Below are 26529 nucleotides of genomic sequence, written 5' to 3' on the forward strand. Positions count from 1 at the left end.
TCTTTGTAACTGCCAACTCCATAAACATGTAAGCTATAAATCATAATGCTAATACTTGGAAGAAAAAATAGGCTTATTCTGTGATCTTGCAGATGCTAGAACAGGGGTCATGATTACCAGACTCACAGAGGCAGATTTCTGTTCCATGTGAGGACGATATACCTATCCTCACAGAATGAGATAGATCCTGCCCACATTGCACACAGCTGCACTCCTAACTTTTGAAGATTGATTGCAGTGGCCCATCCAACTCAGGTTCTAAGTTTCCTATCTGCCAGGGGTGGCCTAGAACTTGCTGTTTGTATTAGTCAACTTTCCCTTGCTATGACAAAATACCTGAGAAAATCATCTTATAAGAAGAAAAAGTGTATTTTGGCTCATATTTTCAGAGGTCCTGGTCAGCTGGCTCCATTGCTTTGAGGCTTGTGTGAGGTGCACATGATGGCAGGGAGCACATGGTAGAGCAAAGCTGTTCATTTCATGGAAGCTGGGGAGCAAAGAAAGAATGAAGGGCCAGGGTCCCACTATCCCCTTCAAGGAATGGGGATAATAATCTAACTTCCTCTCACTAGGCTCCACCTCTTAAAGGTGCCACAACGTATGTTCACAGCCGTGGGTTGGTGAACAACCCTGTAGCATGTGGGCCTTTGGGGGACATTTAAGATCCAAACCACAACACTGTTTCATGCTAGGTACAGCCAAGAAAGAATTGCCCATAACTGGTGCTATCCACAAATAGTATGAATTTGAGATTGTCTCAAATTCAAATACACAAGTCCATGTTTTCAGAATGGCTCACTATGGATGTGTAGCTGGAAACCAAGACACCAAGACAGAGTCAAGACACCAAGATCTGGAAGCAGCACTTTCTTAGGCTCTCTGTATTAGTCAGCTTTTCACCTCTGTGGCCAAAATACCTCATAAGAACAGTTCAGAGAAAGAAATGTTTATTTTGGCTCATGATTTCGGAGGTCTCAGTCCATAGTAGGACAACTCCATCACTCTGGGCATGCGGTGAGGCAAAACATCATGGCAGAAGACTATGACAAAGGAAAGCTTTTTGGCACAGAGCAGCCAGGAAGCAGACAGAAAGGGAGAAGAGCCAAGGCTAAGATGTAGTCCCAAGGGCACACCCCAGTGACCTTCTTCCTCTAGCCACACCCCACCTGCCTACAATTACCACCTAGTAGTCCATTTAAATTATTGATCCATTAAATGAATTAATCCACTGATGAGGTTAGTGCTCTCATAATCCAATCACTGCCTAAAAGCCCCACCTCTAAATCTTGCACTGGGGACCATGCTTTCAACACAAGGCTTTTAGGGGACATTCCAGATCCAAACCATAACACTATCCTAAAAACTCAGGTTGGGGCAAGAGAGGGGTGGTGAAAAATGGGTAGGAGGCAGGGGAGCCAAACTCTGGAAAGGAAACTTTCCCTTCTCCCCATGGAGGGACAGCAAAGTCCGTCAGCATGCCCAGTGGCCCTGGGAGCACCACTCTCTGAAGTCACTTAAGGGACTGCAGAGTGACCACTTGGCAGGGTCAGAAGCTTGGGTGGAGGAAGCCTAGGGATATTTTTGGTCTGCATTTAGGAGACAAGAACCCTGAGTCAAGGATCCAAGCCCTTAACAAAGAGCTCTTGGTCAAAGCCCAGCCACCTTCCAACATGAGGGCAAGGGGCAGATGGCCGTAAGTACAACTCAATCCTCAGCACCTCAGGTGTCTGGTCTCTCAGCTTCCCCTTGCAGATCTTTTACCCAAGGCCACTCTGGCTCAAGTGACACTTGCAAAGGACACAGGAAGGCAATGGAACGATTTTTTTCTCCCTCTGTACTTTATAATAAGATGGCAAGATGCTTTTGGGAAGCCCTAGGGACTGGGAGGAAGTTGGGCTTCACCTTTCCCATAAAGCTGATGGATATGGTGAAGCAGCTACAGAGCCTGGCATTGCTAGAAGCCTTTCTATGTGTTTCCACACAGAAAGTCACATGGCTGCCCTAAAGTAACGAAAACATTACGTACAGTGTTAGGAGGAAATGGGTCACCAAATTCTCCAAGGTAGTTAGCTAGATAGAGGAACTGCCCTACCAGACAGTAGTTAGGATAGTATGAGAGCTCCTTTACAGGTACAAGAAACCCTGCCCACCCCAGCTCCTGCCACCTGCCCACCACCATCCCTGCAGCCGCCCACATTCCAGTCCTCCAGCAAGGCCATGAAGGCCCCTCACCCTGCTCTACTCAGTGTCCTTACGGCACCCCCTCATTCTCCCAAATGCACCTTCTTTATCTAGGTCATATTTTACAGGTCCCTCCTGTCCTCTCTCTTCTTATGGCCTGGGCATGCCTCTCTCATAAACCTATGACACTCCATTGTCATAGCCTGCCCAACACTAGGCTTGTAAGCACCCTGGGGTACAACTTCTGTCTCTTGACTTTGAATCCCCAGCACCAGTCCAGTTCAAGCAGGTGGTCAGCAAGTACTGGCCAAATGATGGAATAAAGGAACCACACCATGGAAAAGGTGTTCTTTTTTAATACAATGAACGCACAGTCTTCTGAAGTCAAACTGACTGCATTTGGACAGTGCTTTAAAATCCTGGTCTTTTCCAGCCCTTCTGTAACTCTGAGTCCCAGACATCCATCAAGGCAGACATGATTATTGTGCACTTTAGTAATTGCAAACCCGATCAGTTCCAATAAAAAGCAGGTTATTTACATAAAGTCGAAACAGGCCCACAGTTTTAAAAGTGCACGGGATGCGTTTCCTGATGGCAAGGAACGTCAGGGGAAATATTTACTGTGCTCACAGATGACATTCTAGCTATGTCCGTGTTCCTTTTTATGGAGTCATAAAGATTGCGTTTTTACGGTCAGGCTGGCTGACATCTTCATCCAATCCCTTCGCGTGCACATTCATTGTACAAATGAGTAACATTCAGCAACATGCAACAAAGGTTTATTGAGTGCCTGCTCTGGGCACTGCACTGAGTAATGGGATTTGTCTCCAAAGCTTTTGAATTTGCTAAAAATATTCTCAATTTCACAAGCAGGACAAATTTTTTTTTTTTTTTTTTTTGCTCCAGTCTCCCTTCTGGGGCCTATTGGGTGAAAATGTACCTTGAGCTGCCCAGGGAAATAAAACCTTCCTTCATGGACTGTCCAGATCTCCTGAAAGGTTGGTCTCCAGCTGGCTCTGGAGGGCTTGCTCATTAAATTCAGCACACAAGCTCCGTCTCCAGGCAGCTCAGCTTTGGGGCACGCTGCAATCCATCAACCCTAGGAACTTGCCCAAGCTGAGTTCTCGAGCCTGGAGGAAGAAGAGATGATCATCAATACCTGAGCCTCCCTGTGTCAAAGTCCTAAGGAGCCTTCCAAGCAGAGGGAACCCCACAATTCCTTAACCCCTCTGAGTCCCAGTTTCTCATCTACAAATGGGCTAATACTGTCTTACCACCAAGAAATGTTATGAAAATTAAAGGTGATCTAGTTAAGCTGCCCAGATGCCAAACATTCTAGCAGATGTCCAAGAAAGGTTCAACTCTTTGCATGTTTTCTGGCCAAACAATGGCCAGATAAGACAACTGGCTGCCTTGCAGACGTGGCAGGAAATATGAAGAAGAGGGAATGGACAGGTGAGGAGCATGTCAGGAGACTCAGCCAGTCTCCACAGCAAGGCAGGTCAGAACGGAGAGGGACAAGCAATGGTGCCAAGCTCCAAAAAGCACATGCAGGTGATGCACGGCGGGAGCCAGACCTGTGAGAACATCCTGTTCCAGCTTCTGCCTTCTCCACTCACCAGACGCCACTGCCCTCATAGCCTCTGCATCCTTCTCCAGGAAGCCGTCCCTGAGGAGAGGGAAGCAGGTCCTCCCTCCTTTCATGTGTGTTTGTCACCTCGTTCCATAGCCATGGTTCTCTGAGCCTAGGATGAGAAGGCAGAAGACAGGTGTGGCTAAAAATACTGAGAAAGAACAAATCATACCCATCAACACCACCTGCGGAAACAGAATCCAGTTCAGGTGGTTGAAACGGGTAGACTCTGATGAAGGGAACATTTCAGAAGTGTGGGCAGGATTAAGGGAAAAAACAAAGGAAATTGAGGTATCCAGAGACCCCATCCCAGGGGATGCTGTTCCCATCCCTGGCTCCAAAAGGGAGCTGGGCAGGACACAGGCTGTCTTTGTCCATCCAGGGGGCCTAAGTAGAAAGAGGCAGGGAGAACGCTCTCATCTCTGCACCCTCTGTGCTTCAGCACCTGGCCACTGCTGGGAGCTGGATTGTGGCCCTCAAATCCATAAAGTCCTAATCTCCAGCACCTCACAGTAGGGTCCTTAAAGAGGGAATCTGGTTAAAATGAAGTCAATAGGGTAGGTCTGATCCAATTCTGATTATAAGAAGAGATGAGGACACAGACACGCAGAGGTGAGACCATGCAAGGACACTAGAAGGTGTCTGTCCTCAAATTAAGAGGAGCCAACCTACTGGCTCCTTGGTGTTGGACTTCACACCTCCACAACTGTGAAGAAATACACTTCTGCTCTTTGAGTCATTTAGTCTGTGGAACTTGGTTATGGCAGCCCCAACAGACTGATATAGTCACCCCACTGGAATCTAACAGAAAAAACAACCTGACCAGAGGAAGGCAGAACATGGACAGGGTTTGGACAGGGGGGAAAGGGAAAATACCCAGAACACATTAATCATTCGTTCATAAATGGATGTTGAGTAGGGAACTGAGAGGAGTGCATCTGTGCTCAGAATGCAGCATGTCCTGGGACAGTTGGAGCTGTGTCAGAGTGGAGTCCCTATACCATGTGAGTCCATGACCTCCAGGAAGAAGAGAAACCATGAACTGAGACAGCATTGCTAGAAGTGAATCCAGAGATCATAGTGAGTCACAAGCACTCAGAGAATCAATATACAAGCATGGTTTACCCTGAAAGCCCAGAATGGATGTAATACCAGTGGGTCACATTTGCAGTCCCTTTAATCTTGTATTTACAGAAGCCATGCAAAATGGAAGCACCTCAGAATAGGCTTCTCACTGCAGAGCCCTTAGGGGACCCAGCCAAGGTCTGATCCTTTGTTGAAATGAGAACTCAAGAGCCCAACATTTATATGCAAGTACTGAACTTGAATTTGCAGGTAAAGAAAGTGAAGCTCCAGAAAAGAGATCAGACATGGCAGGAAAAAAACCTTGACCCTGTTCCCTAGCACCAGACCCCAAACTAGTAAACCTTACAGATCTCCTGAGGAGTGTATTGAGAATGCAGATTCCTGGGCCCAGGTCAGGAATTATGAGCTACTGGGTTAATGGCAGGGCCTGGTAATGTGCATTTTATGTAAGAGCCCTGGGCTGCAGGCAGTTCCTCTGATTACACTGCTGCAGGGTGTGGGGAGGCATCACAGGACTAGAGCAAGGCCCTGCCCCAACTGGGCTTGCTAGCAAGTCCATGTACTGGCCATCATATGGCCATAGGGGCACAGCTGTTCACCAGAGCCTTGCCTGTGGAGAGTAGAGGAATGGCAGCTGTGACAGGAGCTGCATACCTAGATCAGGATGGACGCACCTGGATGCTCTCCCCAAACATGGCCCCAGAGGCAGCATGGTGACCTGGTACAAGGTGACACAATTACCTCCGTAGCAGGCCCAGAGGAGGAGCACGTGTGGAGTGGGAGCTAAGTGAGGAGCCTGTCACCTTTGGGTGGCTGTCAGGAAGTAGGTGGCTTCTGTGCTGAGACAAGCAGAGAGCCTGACTGGGAGACCGTCCCAGAGGCCTCAGGATCCCCAGGGACCATCTAAACAGGAACGAGCAAGAAACATGAGGAGAATCCCTGAGGACACCTTTAAAAGAAGGAAAGGAGTTGCCATGATGTAATCCCACCATGGAATTATTTGTAAATCAATGGAACAATTTCTAGAAGTTGGCAACAGTGAATTAGGTCTGTTTATGCTGGTATGGAAAGAGCCAGGAGACAGTAAGTGAGAAAGACCAACTGCAGGACAAATAGATATAATATTAGATATGACCCAAATACAAATGGTTCCCAATTTATGAAAGCAATTTTGCAACTTTAAAACAGTACCAAAGCAATGTGGTTTTCAGTAGAAATCATAATTGAAATTTTAAAATTGACTCTTTCCCAGGCTAGTAATATGCAGTACAACAGGCTCGCGTAATGCTAGGTGAGAGCAGCTAGCCTCTGTGCCCATCAGCCACGTGACCGGGAAGGAAGGCAGCCAGGACTATGGTGCTCAGTAGGTCAGGTGTGTTTAATGCATTTTCAACTTAAGATATTTTAACTTGAGCTGGGGATATAGCTCAGTTGGTAGAGTGCTCGCCTCACAAGCACAAGGCCCTGGGTTCGATCCCCAGTACTCAAAAAAAAAAGATATTTTAACTTAACAATGAGCTGAGGATGTTATCCCACTGTAAATCTGGGAGCATCTGTATGTTAAAAAAAGAGAGAGAGAGAGAGAGAGAGAGAGAGATTGGAGAGTTGAGCCAATATAGATTGAGACACAAGTTGAAAAGTCAAGAATTTTTTTTCAAATGAACAATAAGCTGGGTGTGGTGGCCCACCTGTAGTCCCACCTACTCCAGAGGCTGAGGCAGGAGGATTCCAAGTTTGAGGCCAGCATGAGCAACTTAACAAGTTTCTGAGTCAAAATAAAAAATAAACAGGGATGAGGATGTAGCTCAGTGGTAGAGTACCCCTGGGTTCAATCCCAAGTACCAAAATTTTAAGATTACTTTTTTATTATTAATAAATTAGTAGTCAAACTATTAAAGTTTGCTATTCTATATTATAGGCAAAGCACTGTTAATATATGGATATATGTGTGTAATATATCTATATACACACAAAAAAAAAACTAGGAGGAGGGAAAGTTAATTTTTGCCCAGTTCTGCTCATGGTAAAATAAATACCAAGTCTTTAAGTCTCCTTTCTTCTCTAGAAGTAACTGTCCACAGAAAAGATGTATCACTGCCTCTGCAGCCGTGATGGATTTTATCATATTCCCTCCTTTCTTCCCTCACCCTTTGCCATATGGCTTCCTAGACAATGCCTCTACACTGCCCACCTTCTTGAATGAACAAGATCATGTGACCTGCTTTAGCTGGTGATGTGTTGTCAGACTGAAGATGAGAAGTTTACGCTTGATCTCAGCCAAAAGACTGAGAAGCAATAAGATGAGCAGAAGTTTAAATGTGATCTGGTTTGACCTAAAGTGGGCAGCCAAGATGACTTCCACATCCTTCTATCATTACCTTTTTTTCACAATTATTTGGCAATTATTTGTTAACATATCATCCTCCTGCTGTGGGCTGTGGAGGGCCCAGATGTTGAGACCCAGACTGTATCATCTTTATATGTCTATGAACAAGCACAGTACCTCATGGTAAAAACATTCTAAGTGGAAAGGTAACTGGATAGATGAATCAATGTACATGGATCTTTTTTCATAGTCACCTTCAATATTTTTAGAAGAAAATACAAATAAATAAAGGATAAACAAAACAGTGATGATAATAAACCAACTACTTGGTAAATGTCCTCTGTGTCTTAGGGGGTTCCAATTCCCTACCTCCCTTCTCTTTCCCACACAAAATCACGGTTCTTGTCCAATCCCCTATAATAACTGGCAGGTCACCTAGAGAGTGTGTTTACCAACATTCATCCCTGGTAGCACAGCAAACACTGACCCATGTACAAAACCACTCACCTCTCCTCCCTGCTCCTAGGCAACACAGTCCCTGGCCCTTCTCTTTCTCCAATGGTCACCCACACAGGGGGTACCCCAATGCCTAGGCCTAGGCCTATCATGGCAACAGCAATAGAACTCTTATCTTATGTGGTGTCTTAGGTGCCACCATCTTCTCTGGAGATGATCAAATTGTCCACATGTGTAGGTCAAGATCTGCCTTCTAACATGCAGAGCTCCTGCCACCCTTGTCCAGAAGAGATTTCGAGGCTTACTAGACAGCTTTCTTCAAATGGATCTTTCTTCAAACAGAAGTTGATAATGCAAAATAGATACAAGGTGTAACTACAACTGAAACTGGGTTGAGTTGCCCAGATGCCCCCTACTCAGTTACAGCCTCCATCCTGAGATAACTCCACCAGGCCACATGACTAAAATCTACTACCCTTATCTCTATCTTTGGAATTGGACCTCGATGCCCCCGACCCACTGGAAATGTTCAGACACTCTTCCTGTTGTCTCAGAACCCTTCCAAAACAGAGGCCCCACCTGGCCTCAGTAGATCACTTTCTTCATGACACTAGGGCCTTATTGTGAATAGAGAGATCACAAAGAATGACAATGCAACTTGAAGCCACCTGCACCAAGTCCTTTCCCACCTCATTGCGAGACTCCATTGTCTTGCTTTTGTAGAGTTCACTCAGAATCCTGATATTCCTTGGGAGGACACTCTTCTCTTAACCCCACCCCATGTCATTAGGTTGAGGATGACCCCATCTCTCCCATCTCAGCAGGTTGATACCCAACCCAGGCCAGGTCCCTCAGAGCGGCCATTCCTGTGCCCACAGTGATTGATTCAGTGATGACAGGGGGTCCAGCAAACACAAATGAGATTAAGTTCTAGGACTTTTGGTGGAACTTTCTTTCAATTGTTGTTGCTAAGCTGAGTGAAAGAAGCTACAACTATTGGTAGCCATCGCACCACTGTGGGGGTAGTCTGTCCTAGAAATAGATCCACACAAAGGAAAGAGATGGAGAGAAAGGCATATCCCGGTACATCTGAGGATCCATCTGACCATGCCTAATGTTGACCTACCATAGGCTTTTCAGTAATATGAGGCAATAATATTTTTTTCCTTCATTTGAACCAGTTTGAGTTGGATTTGAATATAATCCTTCCAGCAGTTGAGCTATTCCTGACCTTGTTTTACACCTTAGAATGTATGTTAGAATATTTGTTGCCCATCCCCTCTTAGGCAACTTCAGCACTTGATGTCCCCAGTACCCCACCTCCAGGGCCCATGCCTGTTGTGACATCCAGGATCTCCTCTGTCCTTTCATCCTCCAGGGCCTACTGCTACAGGGGTCAGAGACCCTCCTCTGTTCGCATTCCTCTTACACTCAACAATGCCACTTCTTCCACCTCTTACCCCTGTACTATTCACCTAAGATGACTTAGGGAAAAAAAGTGAAACACTCCACTCAAAAACGAATGCCAACATTCTTTCTGCATATTTCTTTTCAGCCCAGGCCTGCCTGTAAGCTACACCTGTCACCAGAGGGTAAAGCTCCTGAGTCTGAGCCAACAGAAACACAAACTGGTGGGAAGTGATTGCTGGTGGATGTGCTGCAGGCTCCCTGGTTTAAGATATCAGTAGTTCATCAATACCTCCTCCTGTGTGCTTAACTACCTGCCTCCTTCCCATGGGAAAGAAAGAAAAGCTCAACTGTGAACACAGTTCACAGAATGTGAAGCAGAATTTCATATAAATACACTTTTCCTTCTAAGGCATTTCTTATTTCCAATGATCTGAATCCCAATGATCCATGAGTTAAGTCACCATAATCTATCTTTGGTATCCATTCACCTCACAAATACTCACTAGGATACTAAGTACACCAAATTCAAGTCCCTGACCTCTACTAAGAAGCTGTGTCCCTTCCTGCCTATGCAGATGCTCAAAGCAAGATTCTCATGCAGGTCCAAGGATTGGCCCTTACACTGTAATGTGTTGGCTACAGCAGATTTGGCTTCTTTCAATAACATCAGAGTGCTGTATGTAAGAACTTGTAGTGCACACTCTTGACTAATCAGGACCAGTATCCATTTATCTTCCTGGGCAATCCATCTACTTTGAAATGCATTTCTACTCTGAAGCTGATGTTTCCAAGTCTGATGTGACAATGTTTTTGAGCCCCAAACTGGAGCTCACCCCTGCCTCTTTTAGGTCATTGTCAGATGACCTGTAGACACCTCCACATCATTGTATCCAAAATTGAACGAGGTATCTTCCCCAAAAATCAAATCACCTAACTCCATCCCCTGTTGGAGATCTATTGACCCACACATGCACTCAAGCCATATCCATGACATTATTCTCAAGTCCCCCAATAGCCTGTTGACACTGTGTACATGACCTCTCTTTGCCACCCCGCCTGCTCCTCTCTATCCCTACCACAGCTTTAGCTGGCCTAGAACAACAGCTTTCTACCTTATGTCCTACTTCCCCCACAATCTGCCTTGTCATGCCATAGACCTGATATGTTCCACGTTGCACATCTGATCTGCCCAGTGCTGAGCGTCTGGGGGAAACTCTGCTTCCAAATCCAATGCTCCAGTCAGATAAATCTACACTCACCTACCCAAGAAATTTCTGCTACCTCCAGGCCTTTGTTCAGGCCATCTGCTTTCCACAAGGGACACCTTACATAACTCTTTTCTCTGCCATCAGTGGTACTCATCCCCTGTTCTATGTCCCCTGTAACTTGGATATTTCTCTAGCAATGATAGATATTAATATTGCAGTCATCGGTTGCCTTAGAGGCCTTCCATTCTGGGTCAGTCTCACTGCTTAGGAATGTGAGCTCCATGTTTTCACCCATCAGCTGAATCTCCACCATGTAATCAGCATTCAGAAAATCCTTTATGACTAAAGATCAGAAGGAAAAAAGTTTCCACTTTGTCACTAACACTTCCCTTATTCCTAGATGATTCTCAGATTGACCAGTCTTGGGGCACTACCCCCATGCACAAGGACCTATGGGGCAATTCTGATTCCTGAGCTAAAGGAAGGTGCTACAAAAGTTCAAGCAGGGCCATTTGTGTACAATGTGTCAAAATGCATTCTACTGTCTTGTATAACTAATTAGAATAAATAAATAAACAAACAAACAAATAAAAGTTGGAGCAAGGAAGCCTGCCCTTTAAGGAGGAAGAGAAGGAGTAAGCTCCCTCCTCACCCCAGTGAGCCCAGCATGCCCCCTGCTCCCTTGCATTATCTGTGGTCACCTAGGAGCCCTGCTTGGTATTTATGAGCATAGGGACTATTGCTATCAAGGCTATTTAACCTCCAAAGAACATTCTGCTTTTGAAGAGAGTGGCCTTTTTTTCTTCTTTTCATTAGCCAGGACTATTTATGGTTTAATGCTGGCTCTTCTTCTCAGATGCAGAAATGTTAGTGGCTCCTTACTGTGAAGGTCTTTCTTATTCCCAGAAGGTCTTTTCACCCGGAAGTAATCTACAGGATGATGCTTCAAGAGCCTCAGCTTGACCTCTGGAAAAAAACACCAGGAGGTAGCTCTCAAACCCCAGGGTCCCCAGCTCAGATGACAGCTTAGCTTCCAGATGAAAGGACAGAAGGGGTAAAGGAGAAGAATCAACCCTTCTGACAAATTCCAATCTACAGCATAATACTTTGTCATAAGGTATCATGTGGCATTTACTCTGTGTGATAATATTTTCAAATAGTTCATTCATCACAAAAATCTCTGCACAGATGTCAGTCTTCACCACTGCCCTGAGTCAAGCAGTCAGACATAGCAGCAGAGAGGCAGCAGCAAGAGAAGAACCTACTCAGTTAACCTATAGTTCCTACTGTGTGTTTGCCCCTACTGTGTGCCAGGCACTGCATGCTTGATGGTGAACAAGACAGGAGAGTCCCTGTCCAAGAAGTTCTTATTCCACATTTTCACACAGTGGAAATGTGTGAAGTGCCTCAAAGCAAAAGGGGTCTGCATTTGATTCTAGGGGCAACCAGAGGTTATCAAGGGCTTTTAAGTTAGAAAGTAATATGGGCTGTTGGAGTAGAATCAGGGAAACCAGTTCAGAGTGATCGTTGTAGCCCCTGATGGGGAGCATTCAGTGGGTGGCTCTGCAGATGCCAGATTGAAATGAATGCCAGTGCAATTGGGTACACCAGTGAATGCAATGTGAGAGGTGAGAGATGGAAAATCATTGGAGGTGCTTCTCGATTCTTTACTTGAATAACTCCCAGGACAGTGACGCCATGGATGAAATGAAAAAGGACTGAGAGCAGGAGTAGCTGTTTTTAGGCAAGAGATGATCAGAGGTTTGTCCTGCACATTTTACACTTGAGACATCATGTTGCAACACCTAGGAAACAGTTGAACACACAAATCTGAAGTTCAGGGTAGGGAACAATGAGTCTGAGCTGGAACCAAAAAGAAACTTAAGAGACTGCATAAGAGAAATATACTGATATATCCCAAGAGGGAACACAAAGAATGGGAGGGACCCAGAATTTCCATTTAGGAAACAGGCTTATTTCAGGATAAAAATTAAAAAAAGTTTCAGGGTAAAAATTTAAAAAGAGGGAGGATGGCTCAGAGGGACAACTTTTGCCTAGCACACCCAAGCCCTGGGTTCCAGCCTCAGGACTACAAAAATTTTTAATTTAAATTTAAAAAACAATTTTTTTAATGATTTTGAAGGGAAGAAACGAGGTCTTTACAAATATTCCGGATTTTCTGTGCTTACAGAGTGGGACAAACGGATCCAGCAATAGAACCCACCCCTGATTCTGCTTATGTCAATACTCTTCTCGTGCTTCCACACTTGTTGAATCCTCCAGGTCCTCATCTATAAAATGTCTGAGTTGCACTTGGTGACATAAGTATACTTTAGCCCTTACTTCACACCCCACATTACTTTTGAGGTCACATCCTTAGGTTTATACAGTGTTAGGTAAGGGGCAGAGGGTGTTTGAGAGTATTTAGAAGGTCCTCACATCAAGAAACTCTTGGGTAAAGTTGGAGAATCCAGCCATGAGTCAGGGGTACCCATGAAGTCACATGTGGCTATGTCACAAGGTATGCCCTCTGGGTGTGCTAGCCCCTTCGCAACCCATACCTCAAGAGCTGTAGACCTAGGTTGCTCTGGTGATGGGCAAACTCTTCTATTTGTGATGGGGCAACTGAGAGCCTCTATGCACTGTCCCATGTGTTGTGGGCAAAGCCACCATGGAGTTTACAAGGGAAAGGGATTGAGAAAATTGCCTGCTCACTGAGTGTGGTGGCACACACCTATAATCCCAGTGGCTTGGAAGGCTGAGGCAGGAGGATTTTGAGTTCAAAACTAGCCTCAGAAAAATCAAGATGCTAAGCAACTCAGTGAGACCCTGTCTCTACATAAAATATACAATAGGGCTGGGGATCTGGCTCAGTGGTTGAGTACCCCTGAGTTCAACCCCTGGTACACACACACACACACACAAAAGAAAAAGAAAAAGAAAATTGCCTGGTAGATTTTGTTTCTTTAATCTCCAAGATTCAAATTGCTCACCAATGGCTCAACTCCAGAGCCTGGTGCCCATGTTGCAGGATGTGGGCAAAGGGAGAAAAGGGACAGAAGGAGGGGAGCGTATGCTGCTGATAAATCTAATCGTAAGTAACTATCAATATTAAAGTTACACACTCACAGGGCCTGGAACTAAACCCCAAATTGAGAAGTGCCACAGTAATAAAGAGAGAAAGAAGGCGAATATGGGCTAAGATTCAATCATAACAAAGAATGAAGGGCTCATACATGCTTCAGCAGATGAACCTTGAAAACATCATGAAATAAACCAGTTTGCAGAACACCACTTATCGTGTAATTCTATTCACATGAAATATATTCCATTTCAAGAACAGGAAAATCCTTGGAAACAGAAAGTAGATTCAGGATTGCCTAAAGCTATAGGGGAGAGGGGAATTGGGAGGAGATGGCTAAAGGGTCCAGGGTTTCTATGTTGGGTAATGAAAATGTTCCTAAAATGATTGTAGGAATGGTTGCACAATGCTGAGGATATACTAAAATCATTGGATTGTACACATTATCTGGGTGAATTATATAGTATATGAATTATATTTCATTACAGCTGACATGTATACATATGTGTTTTATATTTGTGTGTGTGCGTGTGTGTTATATATGTCTTATGTGCACAGAAGTATTTGCTCTTATTGTGTATGTTGGATAGGGGTGGCTATAGATACTGCTTTATTCTAAATGATGATAAAGGAAATGTAGGCTGTTAATTCGATTATTGAACTAAGAGCCACTCCTCTGTCACAAGAGAACAGAGACTAATCAAAAAATGTTGTCCTCAGAAACAACTTGCCAAATTTATTCTATTCCTAGATTTGTTTGGGGGTTGGAAGGAATGTCATAGTTGGATGTTTGGGAGATGAAATAAAATGAAATACATGTTTTATAATAAATGTCACTCCTGTCAATTCTGGCTGTTGCAATATGTGCAAAAACAGAACTTTCCCTGTAGGGTGTGAAAGAGGGAGCTAAGTTTGCAGGAGCTGTGGAGCAGAGCCAGAGCATGGAACATGCCACAGGGAGAAAATATTGGAAGCCATGGGGGTGTAACCCAGGCATGGGATCAAGAAGATGCATAATTTGCTACTCATAATTTTTGTGGGCCACAGTAAACTAACTTGTGTATTAGAACTGAACTCCACTACTACTTTCAGTCATTTTCTTAACACTTGGTTCTTCCCTAGTTCAATCTTCAAACTTCAGTGTGCATCAGAATCACCTGCAAGGCTTGTTAACTCATTGCTTTCTGGACCCACACCCCAGAGTTTCTGATCCAGTAGATCTGAGAATTTACATTTCTAACAAGTCCTAAATGATGCCAATGCTGAAGCTGATGCCAATGTTGAAACGGCCAGGACCACACTTTGAGCAGGAACCTGCCAAATGCATTCTGGGGCTGGGTAATATTGCACTGAGAACTCTTGAACAGACATCACACTTGAGATGCCCCAGGGGCAGAAAGGGTTAAGGAAGGAAGGGTTGTGTCTGCCCAGGAAGACCTGCTGGGGCCCTCATGAGGTTTAGATTGGATTCTCAGCTTCTTGCTTATTGATTGCAATCAGTCAAGTTATCCCTGTAACAAATTGCTTTAAATTATTGAAATAGTAATAGGCGCAGCTGGGTAAATAATGCACAGAACGGTGCAAGTCTATATTCATTAAGAGGTTGCCCATACTGCACAGCTCCCACTGGGTCTGACTCAAAATGATTTGTTCCCACCAATCTGATATTTCTCAGTGCCTCCCCATCTGCAAACTCTCCAGTCGAAGAGATTGAAATCCCTCACGCATTTTGCTCTCGTCTCTGAACATAGTTTTCAGGATTTTGTTGCACATATCCGTGAAGTGGTCACACAGACTTGAATCCTAAGTATCTTTAAGCAGCTTAACAGCATGTATGCTGAGTGTGTTTAATATCTCCTGATGATAATGAAACTCATGATTAGAAACAAGTTACTCTCAATTACAGGCTGCATTAGAGGCAAATTAATGAATTTGAACCCAAGAAGCCTTTGTTTTCAAAGTACGATTCTTTTTTTAAGTTGAGATTTTGAGGTTGTGATTTTTTATCTTGGCGAAATGAACATTAGGAAATACACTGTTTTCTTAAGGAAACTTTCCCTGTAATGAGATATGGCAGAAACTAGCCATGGTACAGCTGAGGGGGATTAAGATAGGCTCCATGGAAGGCATCATGGGACAGAACATGCAAATTACCATGGAAACCAAAGCATCTAGTTATTGCATAATAGGTTTGCTAATTATCCTAAAAAACTAAGAAAGTTCACCACTTAATGGGAGATCAGGGTGGGTATTAAAGAGTAATACAGCAAGAAAATGGAGGGATGGGACGGATAGGAATGGTCATCTCTCTGACCTGCCAGGTAGCTGTATTTTCAGGACACCACAATACCGAGTCTTCTGTCCCTGTTAGATGCAGGAAAATGAAGGATCAGCCATGAGCTAATGCCCAGCTTCCTCAGCTCCTGAGGCTTGCTACTGTCTGTGATCTTTCCAGTGCTCATGGGGCCCCTCAGATTCTTGGGTTGTTGGGAATCCTGCAGCTTCTGTCACAAATTAGAACTCAGCCTGACCCTTTTGTATGTGTTCTCCAGTGAGGGCTGAACCAGAGCCTGAAGACAGGGGAAAGAAGGCACAAATTCATCCAGAGCACCTGCACCAGGCAGGTTCTGTCCTAGGAACGTCTACCTACTAATGCTCATCCTGGACCAAAACGAATAAAAAAAAAACCTGTCTTGGACAAAACACTTATTGGACACCCATTATGTGCCCAACACTGAGCCCTTTTCTTTTCAACCTTAACAATCTCAAGCTTAAAGGACCATGATGTAAAGGATGTGACAAGCTCTAGGTAAACAAGCTCTAGGCTAGGTTTAATGGATATAAAATTGCCATGCTTATTTTTGACTTTTCTATTTTTTAAGCATGAGTTTTCTGGCAAAATTAAAGTAACTTCTGAAACCTTCACCTATAGTTGCATGAATCTTTCCTTCTACGTTTTTAGCTTTTTACTATATATTTTTCATAAGCAGAGAAATAATACTGTGTTCTAAATTTTAACATAATTGATATCACACTATATATTACATACAGTCTGCAAATTAATGTTTTCACTTGACATAAAGTGTTCAAGAACTGTAGGTACTGCCACATGTAGATCAATAAGCAAATTCAGTACATTGCTAGCTTTACCCCATCAACAGAGGGCTATTGCAAGAAATGGAGTCTGAATGATATATTCCATAAGGACTTGAGATCTTAAGGTCTACAATGTGACCATTATGTAAATGCTCCATGTAGGCCTGAGAAGTATGCACTGTCATTGTTTATTGGGCTCTGTGTGTGTGTGTGTGTGTGTGTGTGTGTGTGTGTGTGTATCACGAGCATATATATATTATATATATCATGATGATACATATATGATAAAGTTTGGGAATGGTATATGCACACTAATTTGTGTCTGCTTGGTCTTGTTTCTAAAGAGTTGTGTTAAAAATTGTAATGATACAACTTTATCTATATCAGTTATTTTGATCATCACAACTTTTCAAAAACATGTATGAGTCTTATGCATGAAGCAGTATGAGGCTCAAAGCTAGGAAGAGACAACTCAGGGTCAGAACTATCTCCTTCCAAAGATAGTCAATTATCTTTCCCCTAGAAGTCTACAGTATCTGTGCTAAAGGAATAATGTAGGCACAGGGCAAATAGAATCAATTTAGCCTGTGTTTAAATTCAGATCTATGAAAATCTCTCTCTATATAAGGCTGTAATCTATATGGCTCTATATAAGGTTCTAAAATGAAAACTCAGCTCCTATCATGCTAAATCTAGTAAATAAAAACCTGCCCATTCTACCATGAAGCCAATCTGAAATTGTGGTACAGTGAGTAGCTTATGTCACATGAGGCCACTACATGACATTTCCCAGGGGCATCCTGAAACCACTCCCCCCTTATTCCTGACCAGCTTCCCCCTTTGTCAGATCTGATCCAGTTCTTGGGTCTCAGTGGCCCCTCTGAATTCCATCCTTCTATTCTGCACTTGGCATCTTAATTGGCCTGATCATGTCACTTTAAAATGATCCCACTGACTTTCCCAAATGTGTGCAAGCCCCCAGGGACGTCCCTTCACACAGCAGGCCCTGCAGGTCTCAAACCCACCCTGGTCCTCCTGTTAGTGCTCCCCCAGCCATCCAATGACCTAGCAATGGCAGGTTTACATATTACCCACCAATGCCCAATTTTGTGTCTTCCCAGCTGTGTGTTTGGATTTTCTACCTATTAACAGGAATGACAGGTTCACCATAACACTAGCATAGCTTGGGCTTCAGGGCTCCTCCTTCCCTTGTGAGTGCTCCCTCTATTTTGTATTTGTAATTTAGTTTGGACTGCCCAAAACCTGGGTCTACCCTGTGGAAATGATTTATCTTGGAGATGTCCTAGTTCAGTAGTGAGGGGCTGGGGTAATTCAGAGGTTTAGTCCTGGGGTGAGTCAGAGGTCTCCCTGCCTCTGCTATTCAGGCTTGGCATCCCTGCCCCCTGCACCTGGTGCTCACTGACCTTGGCCTGCCCTGCTCCACTGTGGCCTTCAGCAGGAGGGAGGGCCCTGCATCCCAGCTCAGTGACCTGCCTGGGCCCCACCCTGCTCCAGCTGTGTCCACTGGGCTCTTGGGAAAGGGCCAGGCCCAAGCCAGATGATCTGACATGCTGGAAAGGGAAATTCTCAGCATTCCTTCTCCAGAAGACGTTTGCCAAATGCAGTGCAGTGAGGAATAGCAGCCTGGGTTTTCTTGAACAGTCAAATGCATCTTCCACCCTAACACAGTCCAGTGCAGAAAAGGTCACCTCTAATTAGGTGAATGGGCATCCACTTTGGATCAGGGGTCTGGTACGGGGGAGACAGTGGGGGAGGCCAAGGGAGGATGTAAGACCAAGGCCTCAGATACTCTCTCAATGCACACAGACTTCCAGTTTTGGAAAAAAATATCTTCATATTCCCAGAAATGACCCAATGGAACAATCAGATTGCATGATTTTCTCCAGTCATCAATGCACAGCAATAGTTCCAGATGGAAAGGACCAAAACCCTGTCTTTAACTCTATCTTGACTCACACAAACCAATGACTGGAACCTTCTCATAAAGATCCTGTTCCCCAGTTGCTCATTTTCCTTTCTCACCATCAACAGAGGAGGTTTGCTGGCGAGTCCCAGCCTGCCACTGTGAACTCCCCAAACCAGACTCACTGTCAGGTTCACTGGATGGGTGACTGGTGTCGGGAAGACCAACCAGGACTCTTCCCCCAGCCCATGGTACAGTTCTATATAGCACTGGAATAGTTTCCTAACAGACACTCATAGAAGCCTGTGCATTTTAATAAGCCCTCTGTGGGTTGATTAAATATCTCTTATGGTTATAGTGTCCTCTTGGCAAAACAAAATTAATCAAGTCTCAGCTCATCAACTCCTCCCTGAAGCCCTATCTGACCACCTCCAACCTTGAGGCTGAACCAAGCACCTGCCAACCCAGCAGCATCTCCATATACAGCATCCCTCTGTATCCATGAGTTTCACATCCAAGAATTCATTCAACCACAGATCAAAAATACAGTACTCAGGGGGGGGAAATGACACTTGTACTGAACATGAGCAGGCATTTTTCCTTGTCCTTATTTCCTTGACAATATATGTTTTAGTCAGCTTTTTCACTGCTGCAACTGATAGACTTAACCAAAACAACTATAGAAGAAGAAAGGTTTATTTAAGGGCTCATGGTTTCAGAGGTCTCAGTCTATAGAAGGCCGGCTCCATTCCTCAGGACTCAAAGGCACAACATCATGGAGGAAGAATGTGGCAGAGGGAAGCAGCTCACATGGTGATCAGGAAGCAGAAAAGAGATTCCATTTTTCACACACAAAATATATACCCCATAGCCAGCCCCCAATGAACCACTTCCTCCGGCCACACCCCACCTGTCTCCAGTAACCACTCAGTTAATTCCATCAGGGATTAGTTCACTGATTAGCTTAAGGTTTTAGCCCAATCATTTCTCCCCCAAACCTTCTTGCATTGTCTCACATGTGAGCCTTTGGGAGACACCTCACATCCAAACCATAACAATATAGTATGACAATTATTTACCTAACATTGACATTGTATTAGGAATTACAAGTCATGTAGAGATGATTTAAAGTATATGCAAAGATGTAGCATATGCTAGGCCACTTGAGCATTCCTGAATTTGGGGATCCAGAAGGATCCTATAGATGCTGAGGGACCACCCTAATAGCACTTGTGATTTCTGTATAATTATCTTTGTAAATTCTACCTTCCTAGAAGACTCTGGCTGGTCTGGAAGCATAATATTTTCTCCCTCATCTCCTATGGTCCCCTCTATCTCTACCACCCTTTCCAGCCCACAGAGACCTCTCCCTGATTGTCCATTTAATTGTTATGATGATGAAGTAGCATTTTACAAATAGGGGAGCTGTGACTTAGAAAAATTAAGTGTTTGCCCAAGATCCCAAGACACCCAGGAAACACCAGATCTCATTTTTAGTCTGGTGTTCCTTTGACTGGCTACTAATAAGCAGGCTTTCAGGATGTGAAGGTGTTGTGGGGGAGAAAGGGAACAAAAATCTAAAGCACAGCTTCTCTGCTCCCAAACAAAAGGCCGGATGATAGAAATCATGGACAGAAGTGCCAAACATATAACATAGTCACAAACAAAAATGCCTGCAGAGGTAAGGCAAAAACTGGATGGCCCAAGCAGCAGGGTAAAGACCATGACCCATTGAGAAGAGAGGCTCATCTTTATTTAGAGTCAGCAGATAGCAGGAACACGGACCCAGAATTACTCATTTTGTAGCTGAAATCAGGACTTGAATATATTATCTTCAATATTTTACTGAATGAAGGCAGGTGATTCACATGTTTAAGAAACCTTCAGAACTGAAGAAATCTAAAGGTTGAATATGGTCTGCAGGCTCCCAGTTTGCAAGTTCTGTGTAGCCCACTCCTTGGGGCTCAGATCAACCAATGGAAAACGACTTAGCTCCCAGGTTGCCACCTATCATTGGGACTGGACTTTCAGAGAGTTCAAAAACAGAAATGGCAGTCATCCCCAACCAGGCCATCTGCTTCAGCTTAACTTTACTCTTCCGGAGTACTTTTATCTCACAACTCACAGAATAAACTCGTGATAGTGATTAACCAACCAGCCATTCTGTTCAGTCCACCCCCACCCCCCACCAAATTTCTTTGCGTGTGTGTGTGTTTTTTTTTTTTTGGGGGGGGGGAGTGGGGAGTTGGTACTGGGGATTGTACCTGGAGAAGCTTCACCACTGAGCTACATCCCCAGTCCTTTGGTTCTGGTTTGGTTTGATTTGGTTTGGTTTTCAAGACAGGGTCTGACTAAGTTTCTGAGTCCTAGCCTCTCAAATTTGCAATCCTCCAAGCCTCAACCCAAAGATCCTCGCACAGTATTGGCACAAAGTGAACGTGGATGTGATGGAAGAACTCTGAAATTTGCATTGAGTTGGGTCCAAATCTCAGCTTTGCTACTCAGGTATTTTTTTTCTGGGTCTCAGTCTGCTCATCTGTAATATGGGTCCAAGCCAGGATCTGTCTTCAAGGGTGTTTTGAAGACTTGCTGAGGAATACTGCCTGCAGGTACTCACTGATGGTAGGAGAAAGTCTTAAAAGGTTGGGTTCCCACACACTGCACTCCCTCTGCTACTCCTGCCATCACTGAGCACCTGTCATGTGCCAGGCACTATTCCTCAGTGAGTGCTCCAAACACTTCTCTAAGACAAGTCCTGCCTTGTCTTGGTTCCATGAGCAGACAGAGGCCCAAAAAGGAGAAAAAAAAAAAACACAGTAGCAAAGCTGAGACTTGAACCCCAGTCAATATAGTTCTCGAGTCCATACCCAAGGATGCCAGCTGTCATTAGACTCATTTTACAGGTAGAGAAAGAGGCAGACTCCGAGAGATTAGAATACTCCTTAAAAGTCGCACATACACAAATGTCAAAATTTTTTTACAAATATATCAGGTCGACAATAGGCTCTGATTCAAGATGTGGTTCTAGATTCATTTCTAAATTTTAACACAGGCCTTGTTGAAATGAAAAAAAATGATCCTAAGAACAAAGTTTAATGCTACCTTTATTCTTGTCTCTGCCAATCACACCTTTAATTAAAATCTAAGAAAGTGCACATGTGCTTAGCATGTTGTGACTCCCATCCATCTATGAATCTGACTTCTTCCTTGTTTACTGGTACTGCCTTGTCTCCCAGCCTCTCTGTACCATGAATCAACTGCAACAGCTTCAGCTGTGAGTCGCTCACAGAAATGTGGGATCTGGCGCTCCACTCCAGACTCATGGAATCAGAGGGCGCATGCTAACAAAATGGCCAGGTGATTGGTGTGCATAGGAAAGGTAAACAGGCACAAGTCGCCCAAGAAATCTCAGCTATCAGCAATTTTAGGAACCATTCTCTTTGGCCTATCTAAAGACAACATTGACTGGTAAATGCTGGGTTTTAATTTTGTTTTGTTTTTTTTCCATACAAAAACAGAGACACTGTCCTCCAGACAAGATCCACCTGGGTGGCCCACAGGGTGATGCCTCAGAAACTTCATTTGCCAGGGGAATGAGCTAGCTCTTCAACAGCCCATCTTATACATAAACCCCCAATTGCCCCTGGCCCACCCACGGGTGTTGACCACCTCTTTACCCAACACACCCGACAACCCTTGCTATAAGTGTTTTGGTCCTCTTATTCCCAGAGCTACAGGGAGGATGTCATGGGTTTACCCAAAAATTTGAAAAAAGGAAAAAAAAAAAAAAAAAGTGGCTTTTTGAACTCCCTGTTAAATGACTAGAAAATAAAACTGATGTTTAGCCACATGGAAAAACGTACCCAAAAATGAGGTAATAGGGGAATAGCAATGAACCTTAGGGGCTGTCCATTAACCAAACCTAGGATGGGTTGAAAATGTCCTTATAAAGCCATATTGGACATGCCACTGGCAAGTCCTTGGTGGCCGAGCTGTGTGTGGTATGGAGCTAAGACCAGAACCGTGGAATCCTGGGTTACAGGAAGGTCACAGTGTTTTCCATCACCAGCCAAATCTACAATTAGTCCTGGGGGGAGGTGCTCAGAGAGGGACCCCTGGCTGAAAAAGAAGGACCCAAGCCACACAAAGGAGGCAAATTCTCCAGAAGTGGGGCTCAGCTTTACTCGGGGCCTTCTGGAATTTTATTAGATTGTTCACACTGTACAGATGGGAATTTAATAATTAATTAGGGAATAGATCACCCCAGAGTCTATGCAGGGGGATTATGCAAATCAGCCAAGACTGTGGCAGGGGGCTGAATATTTTATAGTGTGTTTAATTTGCAAATATTACCCACAGAGAAGGCTTAGGCAGGAAACTATCATAATAATTATTATTACTCATGCAAACCTACTTGAGTCCCCGTCAAACCTCCTTCCTTTCAACTGCTTTCACCAAACACAACCCCCAAGAAATGCAATATTTTGTTAAATGAAAAACGGAAAGTAAGTGAAATACAAAAGCATATTAAGAATGAAATGAACCTGTCTGGATAAAATAAAAACTAAACTGCCCTCTACCTTTTGCCCAGCCTACAACTCTCTTAATGAGCAAATGTTTTCCATGCAGATAATTTTCTCTCACACACTCTCTGGGCCCCAACAGAGCTAGGGAGCAGAACACCAAAAGAATGCAATGCATGTCCTCCTGTGCTTTCCACACACAACTTAGTTCATTAATTAAGCCACCCATGGACTCTGTGAGCACCCCAGCGTCCTTCCAATAAATTCTCCTTTGCTTAAATAAACTGCATGGCTTTCTCTTTTCTTTGTGGTACTGGATATTGAACCCAGGGTCTCACACATGCTAGGTAAGCAGTCTACCACCTCATAAGATAAATGGTTTTCTATTGCCTCCCAAAGAGAGCCCTAATGGCTCTGTGTGTGTGGCTAATAGGGACTAGAGAATCACATACCCCAGAGGCTTCTAGCTAATTCCACATACTTCGCCACCACCACAGGTTGAAACCTCCATCATGCAGAGTAGGATTGGCAAACTTTGCTGTAAAGGGTCAGACAGTAAATATTTTAGGCCACACAGTCTCTGCTGCAACTTCTCAACTCTGCTGTTGTGGCACAAGAGCAACCCCAGTCAATATGTCAACAAAGGAACATGGCTGTGTTCCAATAAAGCTTTATTTACAAAAACAGGAGGTGGGCCAAATTTGGCTGCCAGCCAGACCTTCTGCCAGTTGATATTCTGCATTTTTTAAAGCTCTTATATACTTTTATTCTTTTTTTTTTTTAAACCATTCTGATCTGGAGTATATGTATTTGAAGACTAAAATGTATTAGATTAAACTGGTGATTCTCAGTAGGGGTCAATTTGGTCCTTCAAGGAACAGTTGGTAATGTCTGGAGACCAGAGTATATAAATTGTACAATCCAATAGGATTCTGAGCTGAGAAGGGGCCCGACCCCATGTTTGATTAGTTGCTCTGCTGTTGCCGTCTGAAATTCTTCATTTTTTTTTTTTTTTTTTTTTTGCTCCCTCTTCCTATTGTAGTGCTGGGGATTGAACTCAGGGCCTTCCTCATGGTAGGCAAGCACTCTGCTCTATCATTGAGCTATATCCCCAGCACTTGATATTCTGAATAAAATCTTGTACAAATAGTCCCAAATTTTTATTTTGCACTTGGATCCACAAATTATGTTGCTAGACCCACTGGAGACATCAAAGACTATCATAAAAAAAAATCAAAGACTATCACAACTGAACAGGTGCTACTGGCATCTAGCATAGAGACCAGGATGCTGCTAACCATTCTGTACAGGGAACTGTCCCCCAACACAACAAAGAATCATCAAAATGTCAATAGCACTTAGGCTGAGAGACCCTGGGTTAAACCAGGTAGAACTGCCTATAGTCTACCACTGTTCACCTACAATATAGGACTTCCAAATGGAACAGCCAAAATTATGTTTTATATCTTTATAAGGCATATAAAAATATTTACAACCCAAGAAAATCTTCAACTGGACAGATGCCTGTAATTCCAGCTATGCGGGAGGCTGTGGCAGGAAGATCACAAATTTGAGGCCAGCCTGGGCAACTCAGGAAGACTGTCTCAAAATAAAAAGGGCAGGGAGTATATCTCAGTGGAAAAGCACTTGCCTACCTTATGCAAGGCCCTGAATTCAACCCCTGGCACTGCAAAATAAAAACAATAATAATAATAATAACAAAAATAATAATCGTCTTCTGACCTAAATATTTCTGATTTTTACTCATCACAATAAACCCCTCTTAATCTTCCCCAGCTTCTATACTCTTGGATTTATCTGCTTATCTATTTATTGATTTTTCTGGTAAGTAATACATGACAATGGCTTGAGTTTTTAAGGTTCAGAGACATAGCAAAAGTGAACCTCCCACCTACCCCATCCCCCATCTCTGATCACCTTCTCAGAGCAGTTCTATTGATCATTTTCCCATTGGTGTTCCACAAGTATTTTGAATATGGGACACTCTAAAATTATCCCCATTTACTTTAGTCTGTCCATTATATGCCCCACCTGAAATGTTCACAAAAGATCCCCTGCACCTGGCCTTTCTCTACTTCATTTCCTTCTTTTATTAGGACCACCGACTTCCTGAACAAGGACACTGATCATTCCAGAACCTTCTGCTTCTGCAACTTTGCCTCCTGGAATTAACTTAAGAGATTTCATCACTACTCCTCTATGCAAGTCCCGACTGAATTAAATGAACACAATGCCTTTATTTATTTATTTATTTATTTATTTTTCTTTATTTATGTGGTGCTGAGACTCAAACCCAGTGCCTTACACATGCTAGGCAAGTGCTCTACCACTGAGCCACAACCCCAGCTCCATTCCACTTTCTATTTCCTAATTTTACTCTCTGGTACTCTTTGTCACAGAACATATTATTGTTCTATTTAAATTACATTGTTACATTGTGCACAAATATCAATATGCAACAATGAATCACACCATTACATGCAATTATAATGTACCAATGAAAAATATGGAACTATTATGAGTCTATTGGAACTCAGAGTCTGTCAAAGTCATTGAACAAAATACAAAGCTCTTGCACGTGATTCAGCCAAACCTCTATACACAGGCTTGCCCCTCATTTCTGCTCCAAGAAGAGCAGGAAAGAGACAGTTGGATGTTGAAGACCATCTTCCTGGTGCTGATGTTGAAGAGCAAAAGTCACCCTTCCTCTCTATGTGGGAGCATGGTATATGAGATCACATATATGCTCATACAGTATTAATATCACCTGCAAATGAAAACAAGAAAAAGACAAAGCAGAAGCAGGCAGAGAACACCAAGTCAAGAGAAGGATTAATTATTCAGAGGCATTTAACCACTATCTTTATTGAAGGGCAACATCTCCAGTTGGTAGTAGAAACGTGCATAAAAATATGGCTGGGGCTCATAGCAGATGGAAGCTGGGATAGCAGCAGGTCCCTGAACAGGTCTGCATTTCTTTTTCTTCTTGACCTTTCAACTCCACCATGACTATGCTTGGTCTCCCAGTAGGAAAGCTGCAGGTTCAAACTGCCCCTAATCTTCTAAGAAGATGAGAATGAGATGCACCACGCAAGCTGTCCTGGCTACTTGATGTTGGCGGCGGCAGCTCATGCTGGAGAGAAATCTGGGCCACCTTGCTGATGGGAATGAATGGTCTCAAAGACCCAAGTAGGTATGGCTTTTACCTTCCCCAAGCACTGTGGTCATCACCCTCCAAGGTGATATGGATGGTGGAGATTGTAGACAGGAAGGATGGCGTTGAATTGTCCTGCCTCCCTGTGCCGCTACTACATAGTCCTTTGGGGGATGTTGGGTCCTCCCCAGCATTAGCCACATAGCTGTCTAAATGAATACCATGACATAGTGGGTGCTGGGAGGCAGGCTGCAGGATGAGCATAGGGTAAAAGAACAAAAAATAAGCATTTGGAATATGTTACCAGACTCACTGCATTACAATAGATTGTGCAGTTTTTGTTATATATTGTAGCAAAATATATGTGCTGTAAAACTGACCATTTAAACTTATTTAAATATTTGCAACATTAAGTACTTCTACATTGTT

The sequence above is a fragment of the Sciurus vulgaris genome, assembly GCF_902686455.1.
Source record: "Sciurus vulgaris genome assembly, chromosome: 2".
NCBI classification, from domain to species: Eukaryota; Metazoa; Chordata; class Mammalia; order Rodentia; family Sciuridae; genus Sciurus; species Sciurus vulgaris.